General features: G+C 40.7%; 1 pseudogene; it reads left to right on the plus strand.

The window, feature by feature from the left end:
• The first annotated feature begins 9,591 nt into the window (after positions 1-9,591).
• LOC103545134 (small ribosomal subunit protein uS15-like) lies at positions 9,592-10,051 on the plus strand (annotated as a pseudogene).
• The last annotated feature ends 1,886 nt before the right edge of the window (positions 10,052-11,937 follow it).

Raw genomic sequence — 11,937 nt, forward strand, 5'->3', positions numbered from 1 at the left:
TTCCTTCCACACATGTGCTTGAGAGCCTGTGTCTAGACTGCTCGGCATTGAATTAAAAGTCACTTATGAAGATGATATTAAAGAGCCACAAGCAGGACGTTTTCTAAACATCCTCTATTGTGGTGCCATAGACATAGCCTAAGTTAAAAGTTTGTGTTGTATTATTTTGGCTTTGTCATCATCTCACTATTGCAAACATCACTGTAGTAGACACTGTGTCTCCCCATCCCTTGTCACGTTGAGCCACCTCTGACGTGGCCTACAGCCACGGTAGACTGTTTCTGGCTTGCTGGCAGCTTCCCACTTTGAAAATTTCACTTCTTTTTCCCGAAGACAGACTGTCTTGACAGCTTGCTCGGGCCATACGTAAGACAGTTTGGTATTGCCTGAGACTCATGTGTCAAGGAGCAGTACTCAACCAGTAAGGGACAGGAACCAATGGATAAACACTGGAGCTTTCCTAGTCTTCTTTCGAACAATTCCTAGAAATGTAGAAGTGCTCTGAAGGATATGTCAGAGCATTTCAAGTGATGGGTCTTTAGTTGCTTACAACAGTAATCTATACTTTATTGCACACTTCAGTAACTTTCTCTCTTCTCAGCCGCACACTCCATATTCCCTCATTTTTGCTTCCTGAAATCACCTACCAAATAAACATTGTATACCCAAGTCCTTGCCTCAGGCTCTGCTCTTGGGGCAATTTCCATTCTTACGATCCTAGTCTCTTGTAAGCCATTAGTAAAATGAGGCCACACTTATCTATAGCACAAATGACACTCTACGGAGTCTTGATAATAAGAGACAGTGATAATATTGCAATACTGGATAACTGGAAGCCCTATCAGAAACCATTAATATCTGAGGCACAGACAGCATCAATATCCCTGACCTGAGCATCAGCATCTCTGCTTAGACAACATTCTAGGTGAAGCTTTCCATAAACGCTTGTGTCTGGAGCTGATCTGATGGTGTTGCATCAGTTATCCTGTATCTTTTGTCTCCTACCACCACATCTAAAAAGAACTGCACTAGCATACACAGTATGAAAACTGACAGACAGGTTCTACGGTTCCCTGAGCTGAAATGCACCCAGACCACAGCAAGTGAAAACACCAAATCTTAACCAGGAGATCACCAGGGCTGGCTCTATTTGCAAAAATCCTGACCTATTAAAATTCCCTCTTCTACTGAAATATAACGGATGGCAAATCTAGGGTGACTTTTTATTTCAGTAAGTATATGTCACTGAAACAAAGATTCTGTAGAACAACCCCAGTTTTCTCCTGTTTCTTTAGAATCCTGTTTGATTTTGCACTTGTTCCTGATAAGAGTTATTTTAATATTTTACATATAGGTTTTTAGGTTTGTTATGAAAAGAAATATTTTATAGTTCTACCAAAATAAATTCTCAATAAATTGTAAAAATTACCTGATCCTAATAATTTTATGTTACAATTGTGGATGAGAAATAATATTGCAAATTAATTTTTAAATAGCTTCTGAAATGATTTCAAGAGTATGTTCCATTGGTCTCTAACAGTAGAATTTGAAACTTATTTAAGCCTAGGTTGTATTAGAGACAAACTGCATCTTGACATGAGCTCTTGGTGTCCACCAGCAACATAGAGACTGACTGTTGACACTAGGAATCCTTCTGTCTTATGATTTGCCACTCTGAGCAAAATGGAAACTTGTTTTTATTGATGTTAAGTCATTTAATAGGTCTTTCTTGGAGACACAGAGTCTTGTATTTTAAAGACACTTGAGAAGTTTCTTATCTTGTCTAAAACATCCATCAATCCTGTCAAGTCAAAGGCAAATAACATTCCTCTTGGTATTAAGGGGAAATATACACTCTATAACGGCTATTCATTATTCCGTATATGTCTAAGCCGTGTAATTTATCAGTAGGGATGCTGGACTCTATTGTTTAGGTCATAACAGCTCCACGTCCACCTAGCACTGAGCAGAGATTTGAGTCTAGGGAAAGAGTCTAGAGCAGATAGCAATAGAGCAGAGTCTGACTTGAATTGATAAAACTTTCAAGGTACTTGGTCTTCACATCTAGAATTAGTAATAAGTAAATTATTTGATTTAACCTAATTGTACACAGAGATCTGTTGAGACCCACACCTGAGCTTGCTGCATGAAGCATGCAAAATAGTTTCAGAAGTATCTGAAGTCCCTGAAGACCTTCACACTGAAATATGTTTATTTATGACCCTATTCCCTGAATGAGAACCAGAACTCCCAAATAAAGGTCTCACTCCCCAGGGAAAGAAAGACAAATTGAATGTTCATTAGTCAAGTCTCGACTAGAGTGAAAAAGTGGAGATAGACAAGGGACTCTCTTAGGTGATCATTTTGAATAACCATCACATGCTATGATTCCAGTTTTTGTTTGTGTGTTTTGAATGGTAACCCTACATTTGCTGGGAAATGTTGCTTCTGGCCCAGGGATGCAAGCAAATCCAGCAGTTGGAAAACAAAGGATTCTGGCTCCAATGTTTAATTTTATTGTGAATATTATGAATAAAGTTGAATGCCAGACCTTCATTCTTCTTTTTAATAATGTAAGATTATTTTCTTTATTCTTTTTTCTTTTGTTTCTTGTGCTGGGAACGATTCGCCCCAAGCAACATCTGTTGCCGATACTCCTTTTTTCCTCCTCGAAGCCTCAGCACATAGTTGTATATTGTAGTTCTAAGTCCTAGAACTAGAGTTCTACGTGAACTGCCAGCACAGAATGGCTACTGACACACGGCTGGTGTTCTTCCATACCCAGGAGCTGAGCCCAGGCCAGCAAAGTGGAGCATGCTGAGCTTGAACTGCTAGGCCATCAGGGCTGGCTTGCAAAACCGCAATTCTTATGTCAACAAAGCCTTCATGGGCCAGCCCGGTGGCGCAGCGGTTAAGTGTGCATGTTCTGCTTCAGCAGCCTGGGGTTTGCCGGTTCGGATCCCAGGTGCGGACATGGCACTGCGTGGCAAGCCATGCTGTGGTAGGCGTCCCACATATAAAGTAGAGGAAGATGGGCACAGATGTGAGCTCAGATTGGCAGTTGTTACCTCAGGGATAATCTTCCTCAGGCAAAAAAAGCAATAAGCCTTCGTGTATTTGCCATAAAAATCAGAGGATGTAAAACATAAATTCAAAATATGAATAGTTGTAATGATACTGAATATCAATTTTTCATTGAAATTCATAAAGCACCTATCATATACCTCATCCAATTTGTAGCTTGTCATAAAAATTTATTTGGATGGAAAATATATTTTTTCATATAAACCTGTGATCTCTCTTCAAGCAAAAATAAATATTGTAATAAATACCGACAACATTTTTTATTTTACTTTTTGTCTGGAATTTGCTAGTCTATAAGCTTTTTCATGAAAAAGGGTACGTCTAAATGGTTTGTATTAACAGCTTGTAAAATAATATCCAGGAAAGAGTCAATGTTCAAAAGATATTTGTTGGCTGACTGATGGAGTGAATGATGAATAAGTGAATGAATGAATACAGTGTACGCTCTAAAATTCTGAAATAAAATATGTGATTTTTGTTCCCAGTGCTGGATTCTACCTTTAATGAGATTTTAACTTTGATAAAGAAACAGAGACAACTTGTGTATCATTCTATAGAATATTTACTACTTTAGGGTAGGACACAAGTGTTCTTTCTTCATTTTGGTGTTCCTAATAGCTAATAAGGATGTTGCACATTCTAGGCTCTAAAATAGTGACGTAACAGACAACCTGTGGACAATACAGAGGAAATTACAAAGATTTCTCCCAACTTTGAGCTATTCATTACAATGCATTTATATCCTTGAGGTTAGCTCCAGAGTCCAAATATCCACCTGAAGTTCATGTTCCTGCCTGTGTAATTTCCTTTGTATATTGTCTGTTGTGTGACCAAAGGCAGTCTGTACCATGCTCAGTTAACAATACTTTCATTCCCACATCAGCTCTGTCAATTTCCTCATCTAGTTAGCATTTCCATAATTTTGTAAAGCTTTTTTGAAAAAAACTATTGCTTTTATTCTTTCCATTGTTATTGGTGCTTTATATTACAGCTTGATCTCTCATTTGAAGCTTATCATTTATTGTATGAAAGGCATTTCACATTTCCTAAGTTTTGGTTTGCTATTAATAAACTTACCTTGGTCAAGCAGATAAAATTATAAGACAGGATCATCAGGTGGATCACAAAATTTCACCTTTCTAAATATTTGTAGGTAACACACCCACACACACCTACATACATATGCATACACACACACATACGTAAATGTGCAGAAAATGACATTATAGAGACCGTATTTCCATCACCCACATTAAACAATAGTTTTGCCTGATGAGATTAATAAAGTACTACATAATTACTTATAAGCTAAGTTTGCACTCATACAGTGTCCCCCATTCCCATTCCCTCTACCCTGTCTGGAGGCAACAACTATCAAGTGTTAGAATCTTTTTTCTATTTTTCCAAATCTTCTTATGTTTTTATTGAGGTAACAGCACTTTAACAAGAGAGCCACACTCTTAAGTTTTTAAGTATACAATACAGTAATGCTAACTATAGGCACAATGTTGTACAGATCTCTAGAACTTAATCATCTTGCATAACTGAAACTTTCTACCTATTGCATAGCAACTCCTATTTCCCCTTCCCCCAGCCCCTGGCCACCACCATTCTACTCTCTGCTTCTATGTGTTTGGCTATTTTATGTGCCTCATATAAATGGAATCATGAAGTATTTGTCCTTCTGTGACTAGCTTATTTCACTTAGTATAATGTCCTCGACGTTCATCCATCTTGCCTTTTGAAAAAATAAAATGAATTTAGTGTTACGTTCTTGGATAAATAAATTATACTCCCTATTGCTAGTTATGTGGTTTTTAAATTTATATAAGCAGGGGCTGGCCCCGTGACTGAGTGGTTGAGTTCGTGCACTCCACTGCAGCGGCCTAGGGGTTCACCGGTTCGGATTCTGGGCGCGGGCATGGCACCTCACGACAAGCCATGCTGAGGCGGCATCCCACATGCCACAACTAGAAGGACCCACAACTAAGAATATACAACTGTGCATCAGAGGGCTTTGGGGAGAAAAAGGAGCAATAAAATCTTTAGATTTATATAATTAGATTTGTGATGTTTACATCATTTTGTGATTGGCACATACATATATATTTTGCTCAATCATAAGATTTGGACATTTAATTATCTTGATTGCTATGGATTTGGTTCATGAATTTAAACTAGATGAGCATTATGTTTGCTTCTGTGTCTTCTTTATTAAGAACAATAATGCACTTCACATATTTTTATTCCCCAGTTTGCTCACATACAATAATGCTTCTAGGGGCCGGCCCAGTGGGACAGCAATTAAGTTCACACGTTCTGCTTTGGCGGCCCTGGGTTCATCAGTTCGGAACCCGGGTTCAGACGTGGCACCACTTGGCAAGCCATGCTGTGGTAGACGTCCCACATATAAGGTAGAGGAAGATGGGTACAGATGTTAGCTCAGGGCCAGTCTTACTCAGCAAAAAGAGGAGGATTGGCAACAGATGTTAGCTCAGAGCTAATCTTCCTTAAAGAAAACAAAAAACAAACAACATAAGTGGGATGTTGAGGCTCCCTACAATTATTGTGTTGCTGCCAATTTCTCCCCTTTGTTCTTTTAAAACTTGCTTTAAATTCTATTACTGTGTATTTATCCAAAGAACATGAAATCAACAATTCAAAGAGATTTGTTGCACACCTATGTTCACTGTAGCATTATTCACCATTGCCAAGATATGGAAGCAACTCAAGTGCCCATAATGGGTGAATGGATAAAGAAGATGTGGTATATATATATATATTATATATATATATATAGTGGAATGCTACTTACCATAAAAAATGTAATAGTACTTACCACAAAAAAAGACAATATCGTGCCATTTGTGACAACATGATGGACCTTGAGGGTATTATACTAAGCAAAATACATCAGTCAGAGAAAGACAAAAACTCACATGTGAAAGATAAACACTTAGATAAGGGGAGCAGATTAATGGTTACCAGAGGGATAGGGGTGGGGTGGGCAAAAGGGGTAAAGGGGTACATATGTATCATGATGGATGAAAACTACACTATTGGTGGTGAACACGATGCTGTTTATACAGAAACTGATATTTAGTAGTGTACACCAGAAACTTACACCATGTTATGAGCCAATATGACCTGAACAAAGTAAACAAAAAAAGAAGCTAGGACATCCACCAATCCCTAATGCCCAGATCTTTAATGTACTCCAGCCTCCTCCATCTCCCCAAGGCACAGATAGCCAGTGAGATTCCATTCCATACTGTGTGCACCAGCCTGAGTACACCACTGGTTTGTACTACTCTCCACATCTCTTTTTTCTTTCTCTTCTCTTCTCGTTTTTCCTCTCCTCTCCTCCCCTCTGCTCTCCCTTCCTCTCTCCTCTCCCTTCCCCTTTTCTTTTCTCCATCTCCCCTCTCTCATTCTCTTTCTTCTTTATTTCATTCATCAAATATTTATTGACACTTACTATATGTGGCGCACTCTATCAGGCAATGGGAACATAATGTTAGAATATATGGTTGGATACAGAAGTGAATATTAATAAAATGATCACAAATTGTGATGAATTGTATAAAGAACAGAGAGACATAATAGGTTCCAGGGGCCTGGTCTGATCTGCAGTGTTTCAGAACACATCCCTGGTTTTAAACTTAGATCTGAGAAATGAGTTGAATTTACTAAAATTCCTTTTTTCTCTTTTGTTTCATTTCTGAGAGGGTCCCCATCTGCCAGCTGCTGACACCTATGACCAATGTAGTGTTTTTATACCTTCTCTCTTGCTATGTGAAAATTTTCCTGCTAATCTATAAAGATTCTCTGAAACTACGTTTTAGACACATATTTGACACTTAAGTGTAAAGATGCTATCAGTGCAAAATTGACCTTGCTTCTCCCCCATTGACTGGTGTCCCCCTAAACATATGTCTCCCCTGCCCTTCTTTTCCCTCTGGTTTTCTCAAATTTCCCAACCCCTTAGTTTCCATCACTAGGTTTGGTCCTGGCCTCATCTAGAAACCAGGCTAGATTCAATCTCTGTAACTTCCTCATCCCTGTTTCTTCTTTCTGCTAATTTTTCACGAGATGAAACACATCAAAAATCTTATTAAAGAAAATTTACAATGTCACTGATTTACTTTCCAGATTCTAAGGCAGAAAAGTACATTTTAATCATATTTTTAATTGCAAAGTATGATTGAAATCAGTTTTACTTGATAAAGCTAAATGTTGGCAAGTGGGTGGAGAAAATAGAAATTCGAATTCAGTGTTACTGATGCTGTAAAATCTGGAGGGTTTATTGGCCATGTCTACCACAATTTTAAATGTACACGTTCCTTGACCCAGCAGATCCTCTTCCAGGACATACTTCTAAAAGGTTTGTAAAGATGTATGTCAAGAATCTTCACCGCTTCAGTTATAATAAAAATTTAAAACAACAAAAAGGTCCACCACTGGGGATTGGAGAAATCGATAGTTCAATCATACACAAAGAATCTTGCTGCCAATAAAAACGATGAGATAAATCAGTATGGACTGACATGGAAAGGTGTTCACAATATATTGTTAAGTGGAAAAAGTCTAGCTACAGAGAAATATAGGAGTATGAACCTATTTCTGAAAAAAGATTACAAACAGCAACTCTGAAAGAATAAGTGAATACTAGTCATCTCTGGGTGGAAGGATATCTGGGCACCTTCCTTTCCCAATGCATCACCTCTGTAAAGTTTCGACTTCCACAATGAGCATGTATTATTTTGTTAAATAAGTAATCATGGCTGTATAATACTATTATATATTAAGTTACAGTGGAGTTTTCCCCTCCTATTCCCCTCCCTTTATTTGAGAAATTTATGTCCTTCATTTCCTCAAGGAATGTAACAGAATTTTTTTAAAAAGCGTTTCCAAGCTTTCTGGCTTTTGTGTTCCAAAATCATAAGCCCTCAGGGGGAGAGAATTTATTATGTGCATAAACAACTTGTTTTATTCAGCAGCAAGAGGAAGGCAGAGTCTCCTTTGGACTAGGGAAAGATGCCACCTGACTGAAGTGATGAGGGAGAGAAAGCCTGAGAGGCCATCAGAGGGAGAACGAGAGCTTTTGATTTCCTAGAACAGAAATAACCTACATACTGTTCTCAGTAGCTGGTTGGTGGGGCAGGGAAGAGGGCTAGGAATAGGTAAGATTCCAGAAAATCATTGTATCTAGGCCAGGAGTTACAACTCAGAGGCCTACATGGGCTACATAGGTGACATAAAGGAGGGAAGCAAAATGGTTGTAAAGGACTATGAAGGAGTGGTGGGCCATGCCATCCTGGAACAGCTGCTACTCAGGGTCTGCCTACTATTGTGCAACAGGAGTAGGGGCCCAGCATTGCCAGACTTCTTGATTTTTGCTTCTTCTTCTCCCCAGAGCTCCCCAGTATAGAGTTGTATATTCTAGTTGTAGGTCCTTCTTGGTTGTGCTATGTGGGATATAGCCTCAGCATGACCTCATGACTGGTGCCATGCCCTTGGTCAGGATCTGAACCAGCAAAGCCCTAGGGCACTGAAGGAGAGCATGTGAACTTAACCTCTCAGCCACAGGGCCAGCCCCCTTTTCAATTTTTTACATCAAAGTTTAAGTTAAAAACTCAATTTTTAATTGGCTCAAATGTGCAGGTCAAACTAAGAGTACCTGTCTGAGTACATTTGGGCTACTATAACACAATATCACAGACTGGGTGGCTTACAAACAAAGAAACATTTCTCACAGTTCTAGAGGCTAGAAAGTGTAAGGTCAGGCACCAGAAGATTCAGTATTTAGTGAAGTCCCATTTCCTGGTTCGTAGTCATCTTCTCACTGTGTCCTCACATGGTTGAAGGGGTAAGGGAGCCATCTAAGACCTCATTTTTAAGGGCACTATCATTCACAGGCATTCCACTCTCATGACTTAAGCACCTCCCAAAGGCTCTACCTCCAAATACCATCATTTGGAAGTTAGGATTTCAACATATGAATTTGAGGGAGGGGCATAAACATTCAGTCCACTGCAGTACCTATGTGTTAATCCCAACTTACAGGCCACACACGTGTGAACCGATGAAGGAGGAAGTGGCAGCCTCATGAAAAATTTCCTGTGCTCCAAACATTGGCCAAGCAGCAGTGGCTGTGAGCATCTCTCTCCACAGGTGGCAGTGTAGACCAGGACCACATGCTCCTTCCCACCTCCAATGCTCTGCTTGAGACCCAGAATAGATCTTGTATTAAATAAGAGAGATGAGGAGACAAGCAACCCAAAAGGACTTGATGTGATGCCTTTTATCTGCTAGTCTATGTGATTGGAGACATAGAGTCCGAAATGAAATTGAGTAAGAAAAGAAACAATCCTTAATAATATAGACTAGTTTTTGTAACCCTTGTGGGAAAAACAGAAGTGCTCTGCCCAATCCCCTGGGGAGCCAGCTTTTTCTTAAGAACTGCAGCCCCGGGGCATTTTTTTTTGCTGCCTGACCACTGCCATCATGGGTCACATGTATGTTCCTGGGAAGGACTTGTCCCAGTAGGCTCTGCCCCTCTGCCACAGCATCCCCACCTGGCTGAAGATGATGTCTGATGACACAAAAGAGCAGATCTACAAACTGGCCAATAAAGGCCTGACTCCCTCACAAATTGATGTGGTCCTGAGAAACTCACATGGCACTGCACAAGTATGTTTTGTGAGAGGCAATAAAATCTTGAGAATTCTTAAGTACAAAGGACTCAAAGTCTTAATTCTTACTTAAGAAAGCTGTTGCAGTTTGAAAGCATCTAGAGAAGAACAGAAAGGATAAGGATGCTAAATTCCATCTGATTCTGATTGAGAGCCACATTTACCAGCTGGCTAGATATAAGACTAGACGAGTGCTCTCCCTCAACTGGAAATGTGAGTCATCCACAGCCTCTCCCTGGTTGCATAAATTTATCTATGTACTCAAGCAATAAACCATTGTTTAACTAGAAAAATAGAGAATCACAGCCCTGGGCTGGCTTTGCCTGACTGCTCCTGCTGTCTCTTCCTTCCCACCAGCTCCATAGATGGTGTTTTCTTTTCCTGTCCAGCCCATGCCAGGAAGCATCAGTGCTCCATCTTCCACCACTGTCATCAGGACACAAGAGAAAGGTAGGTCCATGTAAGTGGGGTTGTTAGTGAGAGTCAGAGGGGAGCACTTTTATTTCTGGGATTGTGAGAAAAATGAGCTTCTGGAATCCCCAGCTGGAACCCAGAACAAAGAGAAACAATGTAATAGTGAGGGTTTGGTTTCCACGGTGCATTGAATAGTATAAATTTGCCATATTAAGTCATGCCGTGAGGGCTGCCCTGGAAAACTAAGCCAACTCTTGATTTAAAAAATGAGATATTGGAGGGGCCGGCCCCATGTCCAAGTGGTTAAGTTCACATGCTCAGCTTCAGCATCCCAGGGATTTGTCAGATTGGACCCTGGGCATGGATCTAGCACCACTCATGAAGCCATGCTGAGGTGGCATCCCACATAACACAACGAGAAGGACCTACAACTAGAATATACAACTATGTACTTGAGGGCTTTGAGGAGAAGAAGAAAAAAAAGAAGATTGGCAACACATGTCAGCTCAGGTGCCAATCTTTAAAAAAAATTAAACAATTAAAAAAAAAAAGAAATATTGGGGAGAGGCATTTTGAACTACACTACCCTACAGTCAAACCTCAGGTTCTCGTTACCAATGTCCTCTCTTCCATCTCTACTTTCTCGCCTTTATTGTGCCCACTGATTCTTACAGCCTCGGTTCATACCTCTACGTGAATGAGTCAAAACCTAGACTTCAAGTGCAACTTCTCTGAGCACCAGACACACACTCTCTACAGCCTGGGGAATTTCTCAGCCTGGGCTGTCCAGAAGGTTTCCCAGACAATGGGAATTTTTAATAAGGAGCTCCCTGGAGAAGGGGGGGGGGTGGTGAGGAAAAGGAGGAGAAAAGAATCCAGGTACCTGAGGGGTACTGTAGACATTAAACCAATTTACTCTTTTTGCTGTTTAACTTGAGGGGCGATTCAGGGGGCTCAAGGAATTGTGAGCTTGCTTTGAAGAAAAAAAGGATATCTTTGGGGAGGTTGTGATCATCAAATGGCCAGCTCTGAGCAGCCCTGGAAGCCCGGAAGTCAGATTCCCCAGGGGTCTGTTGGGGGTGACCCAATTGTTTCCCTGAAGCTCCTCCTGCCAAGTCCCTCAGTTCCATAAAATCTCCCTGTTTCTGTTCTTATGGAGGTGGATTTGAGGGAAACCAGGCTCCCCCTGATTCTTTTTGACAATTTGAGTAATATTTCTCCATTTCTAACCACCAATGTCTCAGTGTTGGCTTCCTGTGCATCGGGCACAGAAACTTGAGATTAAGAGGTTCGGTATCAATTTTGGCAAGCCAGTCAGGAGTCTTGCGCCCATGGCTGGATGGCCCTTGTGAGGGTTTCAGTGGTTGGCGGTCCCCAGGGGCTGGGGGGAAGTCTTTGCCTGGGGGCTTCCCTTGCTGTTCCTCCCTTCCCGCCAGTATCTGCCACCCTAGGCACGATGCTCCCTTGGAGTGGAGAAACATGTTGGACTTCAGTCTTTGTGTGTGAGTGTGCTTTTATCTTGTATACGAGTCTCTGGTCAGTTGAGTTGCCATGACACGTGCAGTGGTGAATTTCCCGTCTCTCTATTTGCATTTTGTGTGAGTGATTCATTGGAAAGGAGGGCCTCTCATTTGGGAGAGATCCAGGGGATCTCTGTCGGACTTCACCATCTGTTTTTGTCCTGCACGAATTGGTTTTGCCTGTCAGGTGAGTGACCATGAGAAGCGCAGTCATGAATTCCCCA

Source organism: Equus przewalskii, chromosome 1 (assembly GCF_037783145.1).
Source record: "Equus przewalskii isolate Varuska chromosome 1, EquPr2, whole genome shotgun sequence".
Taxonomy (NCBI): domain Eukaryota; kingdom Metazoa; phylum Chordata; class Mammalia; order Perissodactyla; family Equidae; genus Equus; species Equus przewalskii.